General features: G+C 42.1%; 1 protein-coding gene across 2 annotated transcripts in view; it reads right to left on the bottom strand.

Annotated features, from left to right (window-relative positions):
• Positions 1-23,429, bottom strand: part of BORCS5 (BLOC-1 related complex subunit 5) — a 90,517-nt gene that overhangs the window by 39,873 nt on the left and 27,215 nt on the right. The gene's annotated exons all lie outside the window — the stretch shown is intronic.

The following is a 23,429-nucleotide window of genomic DNA, read 5'->3' as shown; positions in this document are numbered from 1 at the left end:
AGCAACCTCCAGCCCAGTGGAAAGTTGGCACCTGTAGCTCCAGCCCTGGATTTGGTACCTAAGTAAGGAGCCGCATATTAACTTCTGAAGAGCCGCATGTGGCTCTGGAGCCACAGGTTGGCCACCCCTGATATAACTATCCCTCTGTGTATGTCACCACTAGTTGAAATTCAACCCAGAACAAATTTACAAGGCAGCACTAAAAAGAGAGCAGTGCAAAAATAGTTCAAGGAGAGCAGGATGCTATTTTTGGAAGGGGTAAAACCAAGTGCCTGTGCTTCTCCAGGATTTCTGGTCTCAGGTTAACCACGCATTTAACCTGTGTGGCAGTCTTCCATCCATATGAAAAACAAATCAGCAGTAGTGCCAACAGGCTGAAATGGGCATGTGAAATTCTCTGTTGGACTAGCTATAAAACAATCTTTTTACAAAAAAAATTAATGACTACTGCAATGGAATTAGTGCTACAGACATTTAATTAGTTCATTGCATTTTCAGCAAGTTATTAACTTCTAAATGGCTTCAAGACAGCAGACTATGTTCACAGTAAGTCACCTTAATTCTCCATAGAAAACACTAAGAACTTTGATTTTGGAAGGGTTTTGTACAGGTGAGGGCGGAATACTGGAGTTTCAAGACCAAGATTTTCCAGAAGTAACTAGTCATTTGGGCACCCAGTTTGAGACATCTTAATTTCAAAGGAGAGGTTTGCTCTAAACTTACTCAAAGCTAAGCCTCTTTCGAGGACTCAACTCACCATTTACTTCTGAAAGCCTCGGCGCAAGCTTTGAACTTCCCATTGAACAGTCCCCTTCCCACTACAAAATGAGTGTTGTGATGACTAGCGACAGATGGTTTATCACACAGTTTGCCATAAGGCTTTCAAGTAGGGAAGCTCATCGATTTCAACAGTGTGGGCCCAGCAGATACGATGTTTTACACATTGGAGAATCCTAGGGCTGGAAGAGACCTCAGGAGGTCATCAAGTCCAACCCCCTGTCCAAAACAGGACCAACCTCAACAAAATCATTGCAGCTAGGGCTTTGTCACATGAGGTGCTGCAGCGTTTCCTTAGACAGCTAGAGGCAAGGCATACAGTGCGTCATGACGAACTGGAAAGAAAGGATGAAGGGGTTACAGAGAAGCAAAACAGCGGAGTGACGGGAAAAGACTCCTGCAGGGTTGAGAAGCTGTAGTGTATGGACGCAACTGTCCTGGCAATTGCTAGCTGTACACATTCCTAGCTGACAAGCTGTACTGCTAAATGATGAAATAAAGGCCATACAACACGCCTGCCAGAGACGACCAAGAGACATATATTACTCAGGATGTGTCCGATCACTGAACAACACAACCATGAAGGTGATGTTCAACACTTTTTGGGCAAACAGATGGGAATTCAAATTTCAGCTCCTAAACAGCACTTAAAAGAAAGGAAAAAAAAAAGCAAAATGTGGCACGCTTACAAAAACATCATATATCACTAGTAGGCTAGTTGACCCACAGACTTGACAAAGCTCTCATTGTTTTCATATTCCTTGGCAAAGCAGAGGCATGTTAAAACTATTTCCCTCCTGGTTAGTCATCATCTTGCTGGTTCCAGTTTCTAGCTTTACAGTTTCCAGTTACAAGAAATCACATCCTACTGAGCAGTAGAAAACTGTTAAGATGAAGCCATTTCTAAGAAGCCAGCGGGACAACGCAGGAGGGTCTTATAAAGATCTTTTCAACACCAGTACTGTATGTGCATACACGTTAATCAATTACTGTAACATTAAATGGATTTAATACAGGATCCTGAGAATTATCAGGTCACATTGTAGGTAGAAAAGCAGCCTGAATTACTGTATTTTCACTTTTCTTAATCCCAGGCCCAAGCAATGATATCAGACACGACACCAAAAGGAAGCCACACTTCTGCTACTGACATCAAATTTATGACAGAGCACACAATATTCGAGACAGCACACGGCTGTGGTCTTATGAAGATTTTAATCAGCGTGAGAGCTTGAGATACACTTGGGATGGTCTAGAATGGTGTTTGGTCCTGCTGTGAGTGCAGGGAACTGGACTTTAGGACTACAGTCCCGTCCTACACTTCAAAGGCAGAGGCGCCCTATTTGCATTTTGTACATATTTGCAATAGTGTATGTACCACTTCCTGCCACAGACATGAAAAAAATGGCTGTGTGCCACATAAAAAGCAGCAAGATGATAGAGTGATATAAGAGAACCAACAAGATGATTTTAGAAGAAAGTGTCTTTAAAAAAAGCATAAAATTGATCTAAGGCCTATTATTTGTATTACAGTTGTATTTAGGTCACAGCCAAGACCAGAGCCTCATTATTTTAAAACACTATACATTATATACCCACAAAACACAGAGAAGAACAAAAACAAAACAGGACTAGCCCTGTAAAACAGACGTGGAACGGAGATACAGACAGATGAGGGGACTTATCCAAGGTTTCACAGGAATAGTTGTAGCAGAGCCAGGAACAGAATCCAAATCTCAATGTCATAGTCCAATGCTTTAACCACAAGACCATTCCCTTTCCCTCTCCGGTACTTTTGGAAAAAACCCAGCTAATCTGTCTTATTAACAGACTACTGATAGCTCCTTGGGGCTAACAAATTATTATTGTAGGCAAAAGGGTACACTACTTGTACGTCAACAGCAGAAGAGACGAGGGTCCTTGTTTTCAAGGTGAAGTCTAGATTCCTCTCTGCCTGTCCAGCTCAGATACATACAGCTATGCTTGTGTGTTAACACAGCACCACAGGCTTCGATGGGTGTGCTGCAGGTACCTAAACACTGCAATAAAAAGCCTGTGGCACAGCGGCACAAGCGTGGGTCAACTGCTCTCTTATTAGGCTTCTGTGAAAAAAAAATTTCTTCCCTGCCCTCAAAGTTTACTATGCATTACCCTCTAATCTATCCTTACAAGCATCATATACTCCTAATCTAGGGTTAAAGTGTGGGTCTGACACTAGCCCCAAGCTGGGAGCAGCATTCAGTGCCCCAGAGTCGACCAAGATTGAAATAGGAGTCACAGTCCCTGGTTATGTCTTAGTCTGGGCAGGGGATGGGGAGGGGATTAATGCCAGTCCTTTACTTAGGCACATTACTTCTCCTACCACATCAGCTCATCTTAGGATAGCCTCCCTCCCCCTGAGTCAAGGCCCCATGTATTCTCTATCAGGAAAGTGGAGTAGCAGCTCCATGGAAGTTTCCCTCCCCCACTGTGATACTATAGACAATGGAAGTAGCCTGCATAGAGGAGTAGATTGTGTGTGTTAATTCCTTGGCACCAGGAGATCCAAACTCTTACCTCTGGTGTTGGGAAGGCTTTAGATTGATACTGTTGAAATTTCTTTCATTGTTCCATTAGTAAAAGACTTGTAAAGAATGTCTTGTGTAACGCACATTAAACAGCTACAGATCATGGCCACGCTCCTCTATTGCCTTTTCTACAAGGTTTACTTTGCTTTCCTCACTTCATTTTGCAAATACCCCATTTTCAAATCTCAAACTTCATCATGTTTGATTAACTGTGAATCATTGTCTGCTTTCCTCTGTTTCTTTCCATTAGACAGCGTCACTTAAGCTCTTATGCTCACCTAATTCTCTCTCAGTTCTGTAACAAGATTTTTTTTTTTTTTTAAAAGGAACTTGTCGATTACCTACGGTTGCTAACTTTCTACTCACACAAATCTGAACACTCTTGTCCCGACCCTCCTCTGAGGCCTGGTCCATGCCCCCCACCCCTTCTCCAAGGCTCCGCCCCTGCTTACTCCATCTCTCCCACCTCCCTCTATCACTCACCCATTTTCACCAAGCTGGCTCAGCAGTGAGAGGTGCAGGAGGGAGGGCTTTCACTGTGGATATGAGCTTTGGAGTGAGGTTGGGGAAGAGGAGACTCTGGGTTGAGGCAGTGGATTGGGATGTGAGAGGTGGTGAAGGCTCCAGCTGGGGGGTACAGACTCTGGGGTGGAGTTGGGCATAGGGATTTGGGATGCAGGAGGGGGCTCCAGTCTGGGGCTGAGGGGAGGCAGGAGGGCTGTTGCTGGGGTTGCAGACCTGGTGTGGGGCTTGGATGAGGAGTTTGAGGTGCAGGCGAGTGCTCTGGGCCGAGGTTGAAAAATTGTGATGAAATGTTGTGATTGTACACCTAGTAGCACGGTATTCAGTGGCTAGGCATTACAAAAAGGAAATGCATCTACTCATATAAATCAATGGAAACTGTATCAGAACCACAAAGAACTAGAGAGCTATCTACATAGGACAGAATGAATGGGAGGAGGGGGGGGGAAGAGAGACAGTACATGGAGTAGATAGGATTACCAAAGCAGCCCAGGAAGAGTCTTGATTATGGAGCTATTCCTTACAACAGGAGGGGGCTCCAGTCTTGGGCTGGGGGGGGGGGGGGGGGGGGCAAGAGGACTCTTGCTGGTGTTGCAGACCTGGGGTGGGGCTGGGATGAAGGGTACTCTGGACTGGGGCTGAAGGCAGGAGGGGGATAAGGGCTGGGGCAGGGGAGGGAATGAGGGATGCAAGCTCCAGGCAGCATTAACCTTAAGCAGCTCCTAATATGGAAGTACGACCAGGTAGCTCTGTGCATTGCCCTGTCCATGGGCACTGCCCCAGTGGCAGGGGCAGTGCATGGAGTGAAGGTGGGGGGAGGGGGCGTTAGAGGGGGATATGACAGCTGCCTCTCAGAAGCCATACGGCACAGAGGCTAGGAGGGAGTCTGCCAGCCCTTCTGCTCAGCACCACCAACTGGACAGCAATGGCCTGGTTAGTGGATCAGAACGGCCAGATCCCTTTTTGACCAGGTGTTGTGGTCGAAAACTGGACAGCTAGTCAACCTCCCACTACCTAATATAGTTGATGTCTCCATGTCACCTGTAACTATTTAACCAAGATTTACAGATGTTGCTCACTTTGGGAAAAGACAAAGGTGCTGTCAGACACGATGGCTTAAAAGTTATCTGCCAGCTGCGGCATGGTGCCACTTATTTTCTTTTTTCAATATGCATACAAAAACTCTTTGTTTTCGCTATTTCATAATATTTTTCCTAGATGGTCACCTGTGAGTCTGTTAAGGGAAGCAAAGTTAGAGGAAATCAGAGTACTGGCAGTCTGCACGAGGAGTACAGTACTCAGAAAAATACTTCAGTCCTATTACAGATACACGATTTGTATTCAGTAGAAGACAAAGAAGAGCAGCAGCTACAAGCCAGGCTGGCACTCTACCCTTCCCTCATCACTCCCACAGCAATTTAACACTGGAGCCACTTGCATTTGTATCCTTAGCTACAACTTCATGCACAGATTTCATCTGGATGACAGTTTAGTATTTAAAAAATGGCTAAACCCGCTATTTTTAGATGGTTTGCTAGATTATGACAACATTTTGGTTTGTCCACATCTTCTATTTTTAAAAACACAGGTTTGTGAGCACTTTGTCCTCAATTAGATTTGACATTCTGAAGATTACATGAACACGCGCAAGAAAGGGTTGACCAGCCTGAGTTCGGGATGTCTGCATTACTTGCGGAGTGACAAAATAAAAGAATGAAACGTTATAGCAATGCAACATCACACCAGCATGAGATCTATCAGTGTACTAACCTGTATTTCACAAAAAATAAATTAAAATGCTGGACAGAATTTTGCTTCAAAATGTTACCATAATATTGATTGTATTTATTTTTTTTAACTACACAGCCTGATTGCACATTTACCCATGAATCCAACTGCACAAGATTCAGAAGGAGAGGGAAGTTATATCCAATCCAATTAATACACCTATACCAAACAAAAATTGTTTAGGTATACATAAAAATATGTCATAGATTTAAGATCTGATACCTTGGGATAGTCCTGAAATGGCAGCAAATGCTGTATCTTTAGTGGGAACCTCCCTTTCCCAAAAGGAAAAAGCATTTTTTTTCTGGACAACCTAGGTTTTCATACATTTTCCATCACTAAGTTATTGGAGCACCTTACAGATTTTCAAGTCTGGATGGACGGTCTGCGAGGTTATTTGATTTTTCCTCTCTCACAAGTAGGAGGGGATAAAATGTAATCTTTCCTCATCTCCACATTCTGAAAGAGTAGGTACAGGCTGCCAGCACACACCCAGGGGTGGGAGCTATACTGCTCTCTCTCAGCACAACGTGAAAAGGCACATTTCAAATTGTATTGGGTCTGACTGAGTTTGCTGTCAAAGAATCAGCTCTTTCTGAAGCAAGTTTCTCAGCCTTGGGCCAGCAGCTGAAAAGGCTCAACTCTCTGTCTCCCAAACCGGAAGCCATCTGAAGGGGTACTTCTTAAAAGCAGACATCAGGATTTTTACAATTCAACATTCTAAAAGGAATGCGCTAAAACCAAACTCTTGAAAGATCAGGACTCTGAAACGAACCAAAACCAACAGCTTTGAAGAGCATCCTGAATCATATGCAGCAAGGCCACACACCATTCTATTTGAAAATATGCACTGCAAGGAAAGTACTAGGGATGTTCGAAATAGTTTCTTTTAGTATTCATGTAGCCACAACAATTCTTAGCAATAACCAAACTGGTTCACAAGCAACCAAGGACTGCAAAACTGTGTGCCTTAAATTGATCTTTGTATCACCACTAATCAAGCTGCCTTGAGTTCTATGCTATAGCCAAGATCCTATTATCTAGGTCCCCATTATATATATGTGGTTGATGGCACCCATTTCCCTCATCTCCTCTTCAATATCAAGAGGAGACAAGACCCAATGCAGTGTCCACAGGAATTATTCATCTGATCACAGCAGGTGGTCTGCTACCAAAGATCACACTTCATGCTCGCTGATAAAAGTGTGGTCAGGCTTCTAATTTAAAAGGTGAATGGAAATAGTAATGCTTTGTTACTGTCTTTAATATCTCCATAAAAGGGATATTGTCCTGAAGTTCAGGTCCAGAATTTGACCTCTCAATTTTCAAGTAGTGGGAAATTTTGCCAGGTTCACCATAAATATTTTAAAAGACCAACTCCCTTCCCCCCCCCCCAAAAAAAAACCCACCCCACTTTGCTTCCCTGAGATTTTTTTCAGTAACAATCCAGTGACAGCTCCTCAGCTACTTTAAGTCTTCATAGGATTTGCCTCTCCCTTTTTGGGCACAGTTTTGTTTTGTACTGACTTTGTGCTTCACTAACGAGAGAAAGTGCAGGTTCACTGCAAGAATTCTGCTGGTGGCTAAGAAAGGAAGTAAACAGGATAAACCATAGAGGGGATCAGAGATGAGAATCAATTTTTACCACAAAGAAAAGTGACAATACTAGAGAAAAGAAAAGCACAGATCCTGAGAGAAAAGAAGGGAAACAACATTTTATGTTTCATGTTTGCAGTGTTGTAGCTGTGTTGGTCCCAGGACAGTAGAGACACAAAGTACGTCCTCTACTGAACCAACTAGATGAAAGACAGATTTTTGAGTTTACACAGAATTGAACAAGAGCTCTCAGCTCCCCCCCCCCCCCCGCGTCTCCCCGTCCCCCTGTCCCCGGCACTTCTCCTCTCAGTATATCTGCTTCTACTTGCTAGGGTTGCTTGCCTCTCAGATGTTGCTCTTCTTCATTAACTGACCTTCTGCTTCCGACCCACTCAATTTACATTTGTGGTATTAGAGTTAGCAGCTGACTCAGCACCCTGTAATTCCACACATCTTGTTGCACAACCCTTTAAGACAGACTAGAGGCACCAGCTTCTTTTAATCAAAAATACAGTATTAATTTCACCTGCTACTAGCCTCCCCAGCCCCGGATGGGCCACCAGCCTCATGGCCGCCGCCTCCTCCCCCCCCCCCCACCAGTCCCGCTGCCCTACCAGTTCCCCTCCCCCTTCCCTGTTAAGCCAGGCAGACCCACTTCAGGAGCGCCGGGCTCCTGGACGCACCCGGCAGCCACACTGTGTTGTGCATAGCAGCCCAGCTGCGGCTTGCCAGGCAGCCCAGCTGTGGGGAGCCCAGCCACTACCCTTCCACTGGGACTCTGGTCCTGGAACGTCAGTGGTCCGGTTAACAGAGAGTATGTAGGGATAACATAACAATTGACTATTAGGACTATGTAGCCAGAAATAGCTTTCCCCCCCTCCCCCCCCAGGGCATGCTCAAGCTTGTGCAAGGGGCTGCTTGAAATTGACATTGCAGAGATACATTGTAACAATGCATTGTCAAGCCACTAACTCTGCTATGGGAGCCAAGCCCTGTAATTGACTAAGGGCATTGTTACATAATTGCCTGTTCTCTTTAAAACATTGTAACTTTACTCAGCACTCAGAGAATGTTTTAAGCAATACCACCCAGAAACTTTTGTAACTACAACTTTTATCATTATACAAAATACAGTATGGGAAACATTAATTAGGGAATGTATGTAAGAGAGAGAGTGCTTGGATGATGAGTGAATGGTTCTGAGAGGGGCAAGCCTGAGAATACAGCAACAAAGGCTGAAGAAGGCATCAGGTGCCAGTGCAACCAAAAGGTGTCAAGTGGAGAAAAGTCCTGGAGGTCCACTCAATGAGATCACTGACGACCACCTGGCAGCCACCCTGGAGACATCAGCATGATGCAGCAATTTCCATAGACTGGCATAGGAAAAAATTCCTATAAGAACTGGACTAAAAACCTATGGAATTGTAGTCCAAGGTTCTGCTGCCAGCCTACCAGGAGCTTCAGATGCGCATCTGATCAGGACTTTGCTCCCCACTACCATCACTTGTGTACAGAATACCTGGCCAGTATTCTGTCACAAGCAACTTTCAGGCTGGTAACTATAACAAATATTCATTCATCCATTCATTCAGGTTCTGTGTGTTTATATGTATAAGGGTTAAGTAGTTAAACAACGTTGTTTGCTTCTATGTTTTCTTTATTTTTTTTATTATCTTTACAATAAATGTGGCTTTTTGCCTTATCCCCCTCATAAGATCCTGCTTGCTTTTATTGGTAGAACAGTTCAACCTGTAAAAAGTTGCTTCCTCATTTTTATCTTTCATTCATTACTTAACCTACAAGGACAAACTAGAATACCAGCTATTTCCCAAACATTTCACTGATGATAATATCTTCTTGCTCCTCTCTCTACTGCAAGTAAGCGAGAGATCCATGGTTGTTATAAGGAGAAAGGCACAGCTGCCCACAAAAGTTAGTAGTGTTAATACTTCCAAACACCATACACCTCCCTCCTAGATGTGCCTGTACAAGTCTGAGACTCAGTTAGTGGGGGAAATAGCCAGGTTTCTTGCTAATGCAGGTACAGGGATTCTGATTTGAGGATATCAAGGATTCGGAGGATTTCTCTATGGTCCAGAATGTCAACCTTTTTCCATCCACATGGACAGCCCTCCATCTTTGCCTTTGTCTAGCAGTGCCAATGTTCAGACCAGTGAAGTAAACTCCAACAGCAATATGGACTCAATAATTGGAGTAAGATTTTGGTAAGAAAAATACATTTAAAAAAAATCATGTGCGTCAAACAAAAGTTTTGTATTTGATTAATAGCAGTTGCTTAGCATTAATCTGGTGTGCCTTTAAAACATTTTCTATGGGTACATCCACACTGCAAGCTTATTTCTAAGTATAAGTATAAGTATATGAGAATAGCTTAGTTCAAAACAACACGTCTACACTGCAGGGAAGCCTCAAAATTAGCCCGAGGTAGGCTTCCCTAATGTAGACATGCTATCTTGATTTAGAGCCCCAGGAGGCATTGGGAAGGAATAACTTAGAATGGCCCTGGTGAGGGGCTATTTCGAAATAGCAGCAGTGGAGTATCTACATATGACTTATTTTGAAATAGCTATTTCGGAATAGGCGTTATTCTTCTTGCAATGCGGTTTACAGATTTCGGAATAAGCCATCCGTTATTTTGAAATTATTTCAAAATAACGGAATGGCTGTGTAGATCCTCGCATTGTTATTTCCAAACAACACTAGTTATCTTGGAACAACAGTACAGTGCAGACGCCAGATGCCTGCTATAACTGAAGTATACTAAGTCTTTTCAGTGAAATATAGTTTGAGTAGTGCTATGCATGGAATGCTATTAGAAAGAGCGCACCAGACTCTGAACCCCCCTTTCCATAGTATAAACAATCTGTAAACCCAGCTGAGAATTTGCTTTGCATAGGGGAGTCCCCCAAACTTGGCACAGCTGACTCTACATCCTGCCTTAGTAACCTCATTCACCCAGCAATCACTAATCAGCAGCAAGGCATGTGGGGACAACTTGAGTCTCCACCACCATCTGCACCAAATGGAGGATGCCGGACACAGTGGAGAATTTAGCTAATGTGTTTAAAATCAAACTGGAAAAAGCTATAGTGATATAGTCACAGAACGGGAGATAAAATATAGACTAAATATTAAAAAGTTCTCACACACACACACACACACACACACCACACACACCACACACAACTTCCCCAGCTGTTTACTCCCTTTCTGAAGCTAGGATACTGTGTCTGTCGACACTGACAGCAATTCATTTTGATATTGTATGCAGAGGTTTGTGACTTCAGATAAGGAACAGCACAGCAGGAAGGGACAAGCTCAGAAGTCGTTCTTGTTGCTAGGCAAATGCCCTCGGTAATTAAAAAAGAAGCAACAGAGGAAGAGCCTTGTAATAAATAAAAACATATAAGCAAAGTTGATTCCAAATAGATTTCTGAAGGTTGTGCATGGACATACTGATAGGTGCCCAGCAGGACACTACCCAAATTAAATACTGAGTTTAACTGATACCATTAACTGATTAAACTCAGTTAACATGATCAACAAATCTCTAACATCCCTATGGTTATTTCTACAAGCCTTTTAAGAAAAAGTGGAGAAGTTAAAAAGCTGGAGTTACTGCATTCTGAAGACGCTTTAAAATTAACTCCAGCTCAAATTTTAGCCATAAAAACTGCAAGACAGTGTTGTAAAATCTTATTTTACATTTACCTTTTCATACAATCAGCAGTGCTGGAACAATCTGTATAGTGCGGGTGCTGAGAGCAACTGAACCAAACTGCAAATCCTGCATATAAGGGATACCACTTGAAGCTAAGAGGTGCAGCATCAATCCCAGCACCCCTCGCTCCAGCATCTATGCACATGCAGATAGTGTTTGTTTTCTCTCTCTCCTTTAGCCATGATAATGGGTCAAGGGGATGCATGTAGAGCATTTGCTCTGTCAAGAGAGTTTTACTTTGGTAATCCTTATAATTATGAATAGAAAAAAACCAACACGTGGCTATGGTCTTGCCATACTGCTTGCCTCCGCCTACTCAGTGTACGCTGAAGTCCGATGTATTACTTTGTTCATTTCCACAAATGAATTGTTGCAATGGAGGTTAAAAGAAATCTAAGTATTTCCACTGAGGTTGTTCATCATTACAAAGTGTTCATTTCTACTCAAGCCATCACACATCAGCAGGACTTTTTAAAGGATATAGTGCATGCCTGTCAGGAAGTCATCAAATCAAACATTTCCAGTCAAAGAGAGAATTGTAAAGCTAAAGCGGTCAAATGTAGAATTATGCCTGCTTACAGTAGCATAGCTTTGACCAATGCTTTTAAAGGCAAAAAAGTGACAATTTGCTGAAAATAAAAGTTTATGATTCCAAAAGTGTAAATCATTTGTGCATTTTTAAAACAAGATGCCCAATTTGTAGGCATGCTAAACGTTGACAAATCCCATTGAAGATTATACCACTTCCAAAGTTTCAAAAATAGGTAGTACTCAGTGGGGGGGAGTGGGGGAGGTGCATGAAATCATACCAAAATATTTGAAAAGCATCTCATCCCAATAAATAAGTGAAGAGTCCTCTGTTCAGGAGACCATACTCAGAGCCGTTAGAGGGAAAACACATCAAATTTCTCAAACAAACCAAAAGCTGTTTCCTTATACTCCTTGCTGTATTTTAGGTTGCATAATGACATCAACGGCTATGGGCCAAAAAAGCAAGGAAGAGGTTTTGTTTTGTTTTAAGACACTCTATAATTATATTTGTAATGTCTCTGGGCCCAGATTTTCGTGACAACTCAAATAACCTCTCTATTTTCAAGCACATTTTGCAACCTTATGAAAGATGATACAAGTGACATTAACTGAGCTAAAAAAGCCACATTAATAATCTGACCCTGGAAAATTACATTGGAAAATTTACCAAAATAATTATATGGTATAATATATATATATAATATATTATACCATGTATAATATACCCTATGTGGATATTCTGGAATAAGAGCACCTTCTTCTATTGTAGCTCGTATCACTATTGAAGTGGTTATAAGAAATTAAAAAACAAACATTTTTACTCTGGAATGAGGCTGTCCATAGAGGGAGTTATGCCAGTAAATTTCCAAATAGATAAACCCTTCGGCTGCGTCTAGATTGGCATGATTTTCTGGAAATGCTTTTAACGGAAAACTTTTCTGTTAAAAGCATTTTCGGAACAGAGCGTCTAGATTGGCACGGATGCTTTTCCGCAAAAGCACTTTTTGCGGAAAAGCGTCATGCCAATCTAGACGCGCTTTTCCGCAAAAAAGCCCCGATCGCGAAAATGGCGATCGGGGCTTTTTTTGCGGAAAACAAATCTGAGCTGTCTACACTGGCCCTTTTGCGCAAAAGCTTTGCGCAAAAGGGACTTTTGCCTGAACGGGAACAGAATAGTATTTCCGCAAGAAGCCCTGATTTCTTACAGTAGGAAGTCAGTGCTTTTGCGGAAATTCAAGCGGCCAGTGTAGACAGCTGGCAAGTTTTTCCGGAAAAGCGGCTGATTTTCCGGAAAAACTGGCCAGTCTACACACAGCCTTCCATTATAAAGGTTAACAATCCTTTTCTTCTCTTCCAGGAGAAGGTGGGTTAGGATAACAAAGGGAATCAAGTTACAAAATGCAATGAGAATATGGACCACCTTAGGGTATGTCTACACTACCCTCCTAGTTCGAACTAGGAGGGTAATGTAGGCATATCGCACTTGCAAATGAAGCCCGGGATTTGAATTTCCCGGGCTTCATTTGCATAAGCGGGGAGCCGCCATTTTTAAATCCCCGCTGCTTCGAACCCCGTGCAGCGCGGCTACACGGGGCTCGAACTAGGTAGTTCGGACTAGGTTCCTATTCCGAACTACCGTTACTCCTCGTGAAATGAGGTGTACCGGTAGTTCGGAATAGGCACCCTAGTCCAAACTACCTAGTTTGAGCCCCGTGTAGCCGCGCTGCACGGGGTTCGAAGCAGCGGGGATTTAAAAATGGCGGCTCCCCACTTATGCAAATGAAGCCCGGGAAATTCAAATCCCGGGCTTCATTTGCAAGTGCGGTATGCCTACATTACCCCGCTAGTTCGAACTAGGAGGGTAGTGTAGACATACCCTTATTGTTCTGAGTTTCCACAATGCCTCCATGCTACAGGTGGTACAAACAATAATCAACCACCACCAAATATACTCCACAAAATCTACCCCATTTCTGTGGATATTTAAAATCCACTGCGGTCTGTCTGATTCACATCCAGTACAGTCTTCACACTTGTAAAGAACGCACCAATTATTGCTTCTTCCTGGCTTTTGGAGATTATATATTGACGGAATGCTTTTGTTTTGCTGTACCTCTTAGCATCTTTCTAAACTGTATTACTGAGTTATTTAACAGGCCATGGAGTTTTAATAAAAGAAGACTATGCAAGTTACACAGAGTGCTTCGTATACATTTTTAAAGCACCACATTTATCAAATGTCACAATCCTGAACTTCTTTACTTAGCCAAAAATTCACACTGAAGTCCATTTAAAGTTTACTTGGTAAGAATTTGAGGAACGAGTCCACAGCAGTCTTTACCAGAAAAAGATTCAAAGCAGTTACACAATATTTTGTAGAGATCGACTACAGTTCTTCATAGCTGCAATATAGGAGGGGAATGCAAACAGACAAAGGTTAAGGATGCTTATGTCATAGGACTCAGATTCTATTCAACAAAACAAACAAAGCTTTTATATATTTTATTAGTTCAGTTTACAGCATACAGCTCTCTCTGCGCCTGCCTCTTTCCCCTCCCCCCGCTTTTTCCCGGCCATGTTATGCTGTTTGTATGGCAGAGAGAGGGGGAAAATGAGCTCCCAATCTTGCCAAGTGTGACCTCAACTCATTCTTATTCAGTGATGTCCAGTAGAATCTCACTTCTGACAAACATTTGTTCGGTTCCAACACCACAAGGTTACTGGCTGCATTTTGTTTTCATTGTTTGTTTTCTGACACTTTCCTGTTGCTTATGTTAAATCCACAAACTTCCTCAACCTGGGCCCAACATAATATTGCAAAAAAGGATTTTCCACTGTGCTTACATTAGAATTATAATAGGAGTTAATTTGCTTCTCTTTCAGCAGTGAAAAAGCACTAACAGGGGCAGTCAGAAAGTCTCCAAAACAAGAACAAAGAACAATTCTGAGTTAAACACTATGCACCTCTTTTCATATTTTCTGAATTTCTTTGAGATTGTATAGCAGAGTGAAAAATTAGGGCCTTATATCTTTCTCTATCCCATGCTGCTTCCCCAGATTAGGAATGTGTGGGAAAAGGCTCCATTCAGAAAAGACTAGCTAGTGACAGGGGAAAGCTAAGAGAGAGGAGACAGACAAATGTCTAATGCTATTCCCTTTTGCTGGAGCATTTCTCCCCCCAAATGTCCCAGATTTTTCTCTTCCTCTAACTACCTGTCTCTCATCCCCTTCTTAAGGGAGGGGCTAAGAGTGCCTTACTCCCCACAAACTGTCCCAATTATTGGAACAGAAGGAACTAAATGTTCCTTTCTCTCCCTCAGCATTTTGGGTTATTCTTGGAGGAAGTCTGAGGCATCCATCAGCCAGTGCAGCCCTATGTATTTCAGCTGCGTGGCCTAACCTCTGCAGAGAAAGAGGTTTGAGGGCTCCCAACCGGGCCTACCAATCAACCAACAGACCAAGAGTGGTCATTTACACTCCCTGACTTATGCATGACAGGCCTGTGTATAATTCCACTTTAAGCAAAAGGAATTTTATGAGCCCTTATATTCCAGGAGAACTGATGTATTTGGAATGAGCCTGATTTTCTTCAGCCAGCAGAGTGAATGAAAAATTGTTTTAACACACTTCAGAAGGGAAAGAAAGTACCTAGATTAGTCACCTTTCAAACAAGAATGAGAAGCAAACACAGTCAAGTCTCATTATTAACATAGATCACCTTTACTGGTGCCTTTGAGTACTGAGAAAGTCTATACTGCTAGGAAGATAGTTTTCCCCACATCTTTTAACACACACTACTAACCCTGCAACCCCCATGCAATTCTCTTTTGGGTCAGAAATGTCAGTCTGCCCCATGAAATTTTTAGTATATGGTAAAAAGTACACAAAAGAGACCAGAAATCATGGGTGGAGATCAGATTTCACAGTCCATAAAACATTCTTCTTGGCTGTGAATTTGGTAGGGGCCTATTTATAGACAATGAAAGACAGCAGTACTACAGTAGGCTGCCATGGAACAGACAACATGATGCTGCATCTAGACATGAAGCATTACCTCAAAGTGCACAAACTCCCATGGGGGAAAAATGATCCCAGAACAGGTCTTTAAATCAGTTTATGCAAGAAACAGTGTTTTTTTTTTAAAAAAAGACCAAGTGCTCTAAATGTTAATACTGGATTCCCACATGAAATCCATGGGACTCAGTAAGAGTTTCTGCACACACAAAACTGCCTTATAGAGTTCAGTTTGCCAGAAAAACAAGTTTTAACGTTTCTGAAGAAGAATAATACATCTGAAATTAGACATCTCAATTTGTCGCATTAGAAGTAATTTCATTTAAAAAAATAGAGATCTATTTTACATTTCACAAAAGGGAGGTTTGTGGAAAAAATATATACATCTTCCCTATCCCTGATAGAAACATAGGCAATCTTTGTTGGTTTGTTCCCTTCAGCGAAGGCTTAAACCTTTTTTCACCAATTTGTAGTTCACAGCATATTTTACATATGTTTCTAACGCATATTTAGAAATGAGGTTTTGGTCACAAAAATAAGCAACAGAGAAATAATTAAGTGAGTTTGACTAACAGGCCAAATGCCACTATAATTAGATTGCTTACCAACATATCTTGGCATCCTTGGGTTGTTTTGTCTCAGTTAATACAGACAACAAAATTTGTTGAAGCTGCCCTTTCAGCAAGATAAAACTCCAGTGTAATGGGAGAGGTGGTAGCTACAGAAAAATAATTCATTGTGCTGTACACTCATTGACAAAACAAACCCTTATTCAGGACATACAGTAACACATACACTGAGATACTATCTTTGGGCATTAGCTAGCTTAGCAGGAATGCTGATCAAGCACATCTTATCAGTTTTAGCCTTCCACAATGTCAATGACTATCAGTTTAACTTTAAACCGAACAAGCTGCGATAAAAACCATGTACATAACATGCATTACCTTCACAAAACTGACATTTCTCCATATAGCTTTCTTGTAAAAATATTCAAATCTGATAGGAAGTTGAGATTCACAACGCTTAATAATTAAGAACTGTATTACTTCCTTCCTGGTCAGAAAGATTTATTTTAAAAAAACCACAATAACCAAATAAACATTCTCTGTGAAGCAACAACAAAATGGTTTATAATTCAAACATATCAATTTCTGCCAATCCTCACAACAAATCAAAAGTTACGAGGGAAGAGGTATTCCTCAGATAGGTTGTGGGATCCCAAATTAGTTCAACTTGCTGAACTTTCTTCTGTAACCGTAAGTCTTTTCAATACCAATCCAAATTTTTTAAAGACTCATGTTTCTTAGGGAGAAATCTGTGATATAACTAATGGAACACCACCTTAAATACTGTACTTATCTACCAGATCTCTCTCTAAACCTTTCCAGCCTGCTTGTATGTATTTTCCCCACTGCGTCTCACTTTGAGTTTCTCTTCATCAGAAACATTCGAGTGCAACTTGTGCATGAACAATGGTTGAGTGGATTTAAAATGCATGTATTTACACTTGACATCCGTGTTAGACACAATTCCATACTGAAGAGCACCCATTCAAAGCTCTTAGCATCCCTGAAATTTAAAAACCAGTAATATGAAAGATGCAAAATTGGTCACATCCACCCCTAATAAAAGAACACTTACATAATATTGTGCCTTTAAAGCCCCTTACCAGCATTGACTACACTGCACAATACCACAGAGGTAGATAAGTTTCACCTCCATTTTACAATTTCAGAAGAAGAATAAAGTAACTTGCCAACAGCCAAAGAAAGGGTCAGTGTGCCACAGCTTAGTTTAGAACTAATTCCTAACTCCTAATTCTATGCACAGAATACCCACCTCTTGGATACCATGCACCAATGGTGGGCAATAATTTTTGCAGGAAGGCCACTTCATGAATTTTGGAAGTGGTTGAGGGCCACACACCCATATGAGGCAGAAGGAAAAAAGGGGCAGGGCTTCAGGTGGAAAGGGACTCGTCACTCTAGGCATCGCTGACCCTCAGAGGGATGAGAGAAACTTTGCATGCTTCTCCCCCCCCAGGCCAATTAAGGTTATTTTGAACAATTGGCAGTTCACTTTAAGCCACATGCACTTGGCAGGAGAGGCTTTGCATGTTCCCCCGTTCCTATGTCTCAATTGGCCTGAGTATGGGGAACAGCCAGGCAGATGCAAGCCAGATCAAAAGGCTGAGTGGGCCACATCTGGCCCATGGATCCTATGATGCCCACTCTGGTCCTATATCAACATATTGTGAAACATATCTGTGACCCTGAGAGCCCTTCAATGCCAACTGGCAGAGGCCCCAACATACCGTAACTCATCAGGTCTGATGCTCACTACCCCACCACATTGTTGACATGACATTTTTTTAGATACAGGTTATACGGAAACAGGCAAGACACTGGTCCCAAAAACACATTGTGTGAAATATGTACAGGGTATGTACACAGAGATATAAAGTCATGCTGAAAATGTGTTTTAAAAACCTGTTTTGCTGGCAACACATAAAACCCAGCCTGCCCTAGACAAAGGAATGTAGATTTATGCACCTGACGATCACAGATGTCAATGAAAAGTAAATGTACAGATAAGGTAAAGAAAGCCATCAAGTTAGCGAGTGAGGGAGATGACTGCTTTACAATCACATTGGGGAATGGAGTTTGCATCCCTAGGAAGCCTTCCTGAAACAAACCGAGTCAAAGGAATAGGGATAATTTGAGTCAGCCATCATGTAGGGAACAAAAGGGAGCATTACTTTTGAGAAATCTGCTTAGAAAATGATTGCAATTTGCTGAAATTAAGGATTAGTGACTAGAAAGTGTGTTTGCCTGTATCCAGACCCATCTCTTTCGTCTTCAACCATTATCACTGAAATCCTCTGGTTCTCGGTAAAATAGTCTCAGTGCTGTGTATTAAACTGGAGAGTGAGTGTTCAGCTAGCCTAATAGACTGATGTGCATACTGTGTCTTTGAAGGCAGTCAGCTTAATTATCCCTGGAAGTATCCAGAGAAAGGGACTAGACACTGCAGAGACTGACTTGTCTGGGGATCTTGGAAATTGGGGGCCAGTCATTGTTACAATCAAGGCAGTATTTGGGCTGGCAGAGTCCTGTAGTTTTTCCTGGCAAGGCAGACAAACTCATATGTCAAAGTTCTCAGTAGCTGAATCAGGGAGGAACAGTGGCTGACAGTTCTCAGTACCCTAAGAGAAGTGCTACAACATTTGAAGAGAATAAACTAGGGATATTAAAAACGCAAAAAAAATATTCACCATAACACCAATAGAAATTCTATCAGTTACATGGTTAACCATCAGCAGAGTAGCCGTGTTAGCCTGAATCTGCAAAAGCGGCGAGGAGTCCTGTGGCACCTTATAGACTAAATGAAGTGTTGGAGCGTAAGCTTTCGTGGGCAAAGACCCACTTCGTCAGATGCAGGTTTAACCATGGCTCCACTGCAGGGCTGCTGTAGGCCTGCAGGACCACTGGGGGTGCCAGCAGCCCTATGAAGAGTATAATTAGGACTGGTAACTGATAAGCAACAGCTTATCAGTTAACCAGTTACACTGTTATAACTCTAACTTAACACTGCATTTGTTTGCATTTTCTAGGTAAAGGCAAATGATCATCTAATGTCACTTTAAAGACATTCCTAAAAACAACAGTGGTCGATAAACATGCATGCGTGCTCTGTCATTTATACTAGATCAGAAATAGATCCATTGTTAGATATCTTTGGGTCCTGCTACACAGTTGTATTCATGAACACTTCGAGTATGAGAGAGTTTTGGGATCTCAGCTGGGTACCACACTATAAGTCAAACTCTGGTATGTTGCCTTGTGTGTTTAAGAATCTTGAAATTGCTACTTAGCTTTCTTTGATAGGATATGTGTAGATATCAGATTGGTTTGACATGATTTAGTCTTTACAAATCCATGCTGGCTATTACCTATCACCTTGTTATCTTCCCAATCTTTGCAGATAGTCTGTATTATTTTTAAAAATAAATATCCAACAGGCTACCCTTCTGAGACTTCAAAAATACAGCTAATGAAAAAAATATTTTGCTTGATTTTATCATGAAGCAGTTCAGCGAAGATGGCTAATAGACGCTGAAACAGTATCACCTAAAACTGAGATTAGTTTTGCCTTGCAAGTGCTGCCAGTAGACCAAGATTATTATTAAATCTAAAACAATATGAAACAGCTTGTTGGGGACACACTGCAGAAATCACTCTGCCCTCAGCAACAGTGTAGGTGGTCTCACTTTTCCCCTGGGAAATACACCAAACTGTCCCCATCAGACCCTGTTGATTCCATCTACACGGAAACCTACTGCATTTTGGCAAGATCTCTATCAGCAGCAAAGGACAAACGCATTCTAAGCACCCCAATTAAAGCTTGCAAACAAGCCCCATATTATTATTCTTCTAGGGCTCAATCCTGCAGTCATAGCACAAACCAAACACTCATTGCACTACACCAATATTCTGCTTTCTAAAAGCTTTCACGATGAGGCCCTTACGGACCGCACTTTGCCAGTGCTTCGCTTGTTTTATTAGCACTGGAATACAATATTCAAATCAGAATTGGACTTGTTGCATAAGATGTAAATGCTCATTAAGTTCACAACATATTTCCTTACCTTGATATTTGTCCAAACCATATTGGAGATTCAAATTTGCTATCCGTGGCCAAAATCAAACTTAATTATTGGACGCGGTTTCTTAATAGAGGGACTGAAAGGAAAGTTTAGTGAACTGCATTCCAGGAGAGCTGTTCAAGGAATTCACTGATGCATTGAATCATGTCTCTTATGACAGAGAGGCTATCCATGCTGTGAAAGCAGCATTATTCTAAAGCAGTGGTTTTCAACCTGTGGCCCACGTACCTCTGGAAGTCTGCACGATTTCATAATAAAGATTTATTAAACTCCGATCAGGCCAATTGTTTCTGCAATCTCTCCAATGAGAGGTTAAATGCAACAGTATGCAAAAGGCTTTGTTACAAGGTTTCAAAATTTTGGTTAGTGTCTATAATGATATCAACAGATGCTGCATTATACAGATCTTAAAATAAAGAATACTATTAGACGAATCAAAGAGGTATGGTCAGAAACAGAGAGATGTCTTTTGCCTACCATATGTACAGTCTATCCACACACCAATACTCAATTCCACTTTGCAGTCAGAGAGGTGTGATGAAAGACTAAAGTTAATTTTAAGACAAATTGAATTCTTCTCCTTAGTTTACGACCAAGATAAGTTGTGTGTCAATCAAAATACCTTCATGACAATGTCTTTTTACAGGGACCACAATTCATTTGATTAGATTCAGTGTGAAAATTCCAATTATCAGAACAGCCAGCTGAATCCCTGAAATGATTTGTGGTTCATATATTGAATTGGTCCCAAGTCTAGTTCTCCTCCCTAGTTGTCTTGATTAGAAAATTAAGCAAGTCAAAGCCTGCTGCAGGTAGTGAAGATTAGCCTAGATTAGCCTATCATCTTGTGTTCGTTGTTGTGTTATATTGATAACATGTCACGTAAGTTATTGGCAGAATCAGAAATAACAGCCCAAGAGCCTGCACTTTATGTAACTTCTGTTACCTGAACGCTTTTAATACAGGTCCCACCATGCAATGCTCCACCCAGATCAAAGTGAATGCATGCTAGGAATGCTCCTCTGTACTGAAGAGCGTATGTGCAATCAGTTCTATTTTGTACTAATCTGAAAAGTTACAAGTATGGCACTACATTGAGCAAAGCTTGGATTTTGCTAAGCATAACCTTTTCCCTTTCGTCACCAACTTACACACAAGCTTCAGAGTTTGTCAAAGATGACAATGAACACAACTTATACCAATCTGGGCAAGAACTTAAGACCTATCTTCACCACTCAATTCAACATCCAATATAAGGTTTCACGTGGTACCTTTTACACTGTGGGACACAAAAAGACACATACCTGTAGCAGAGGGAATGCAAAACAAAGTAGAATTTCAAACAGATTAATGAGAGCAAGTTTAACAGCATCCTGATGGACAACCTAGACTCCTGAGTTCATAATTTATTGCAAAGCAGAACTATGACACCATCTACTCTGTTGCCAGCTCAGGACACAGCTGCAGGCTAATTCACTCATATACTATTAGAAATAAAAGGAATGTCAAAAAGCAGTGTAGCATAACCAGGCCAATTTACTTGCATGTTAGTTTAGCTCAAAGAAAACATTAAATGGCAACATCTTCAATTATCTATAACTTGCTGATTGCTATTGTATTACATTATGTACATCCCAATAACTAGGAATAACTTTAAAAACTAAATAGTCTAGTAGCACCTTAAAGACTAACAAAACATGTAGATAGGATCATGAGCTTTTGTGGGGACAACCTACTTTATCAGATGACAGGAGCATGAGAAGTCCAGCATCTGAAGCGGGCTATGCCCACAAAAGCTCATGATACCATCTACTAGTTATGCCTAAGTCAAAATCGTGTGTTAATGTGAAGATGAGAATTTATTCATGTGTAAATTTAATGAAAACTATTGAAGGATTGGCATTTGTTATTACATTACCTTTTGCACGATCGATAGATCGATATCCATCCCTTTAATTGAGTTATCCATCAAACAGGTTTGAAACCTTGGAAACATAAATGAAGAGTGCTCTCTCAATAAATTCACTTATGTTTCTGTTAATAAATCTTTAGTTAGCTTACTAGAGAATTGGCTGACAATGTTGTTTGACATGAGATCCAGAGTATCGAATTGACTGGGGGGCAAGCTACTGATGCTTTGGGATGAGGGGTAACATGTTGTTTGGTTTATGTTACCACTATAAATAAGTCCTGTTTGTCTGGGCGACAGGATAAGGATGGAGTCCATAAGGAGACGGTCTGTGACTCCATGCTAAGACCAGTAGAGTGCCCCAAGCATCTACTAAGGATGTTAAATGATTCACTAATAAATAAACCTGTGCTTATCGGAAAAGCCTATTGATTACACACACTACCCACTCCTTGCTGCCTCTGCATGAGAGGTATGGGGGGGGGAAGGAGCTGATGCCCCTGAGGAGCAGGCTTCAAGCAGGCTCCCCACAAGCACTGGATCTGCCTGGCCCCCCCCCCCAGCCCCATGCTACTGCTTCTGATAAAGAGGCAGCGGGGTGCAGGGTGAGGGGGGCAGGCAGGAGCCAGTGCTGGGTGCAGCCAGCTTAAAATACAGCCCCTCTTCCAGCACCAGCTCCACGGTGCCACCTGCCCCCCTCCCTTGCTGCTGCCTCTATCAGAGGCAGTGGGGGAGGGAGAGGGGAAGGGCAGGAGAGGCTTCCAGGAAGCAGCCTTTGTCTGGGAGGAGGGGGAGGGCAAACTCCCTGTGGGTAGAAGCTACTTCACATCCCACAGAGCAGCCTCTGCTTGTGTTGAGCTTGGACCCCCCACGGACAGGGGCTGTTGCCGCTCTATGCTGCTACCTCTGTCTTGCAGACAGCAGCATAAGGTGACAGGCAGCCAGGCTATGAGGGGAGCTGGTTTTTAAACTGGCTCCTCTCGCAGACCAGCTCCTGCCTGTATCAGAGGCAGCAGCGGAGGATGGCAGGGGGCTCCCTAGAAGTGGCGCTGGATTGCACTGGCCGTCAGCCCCACCCCCGGGACTATCAAAGAGTCAAATAACTGCAAACATTTCAAGAGGTTAGGTGACTATTCAGTTACACGCTAGCTAACATCCCTACTGTATACAGTTGTTATGTGTTTGGTGATCTCTAAGTAAGTGGATTAAGTGGTGCCCCTGCTGTAGCAGGCAGCCTTCCACAGACTCAGACAGGTTGAACCTTTCTAACCTGGCACCCTCTGGTCTGGCAACATCCATGGTCAGGCATGATTT

This window comes from Pelodiscus sinensis, chromosome 1 (assembly GCF_052426305.1).
Source record: "Pelodiscus sinensis isolate ZL-2025 chromosome 1, ASM5242630v1, whole genome shotgun sequence".
Taxonomy (NCBI): domain Eukaryota; kingdom Metazoa; phylum Chordata; order Testudines; family Trionychidae; genus Pelodiscus; species Pelodiscus sinensis.
This window is presented reverse-complemented; position numbering and strand designations above follow the sequence as displayed.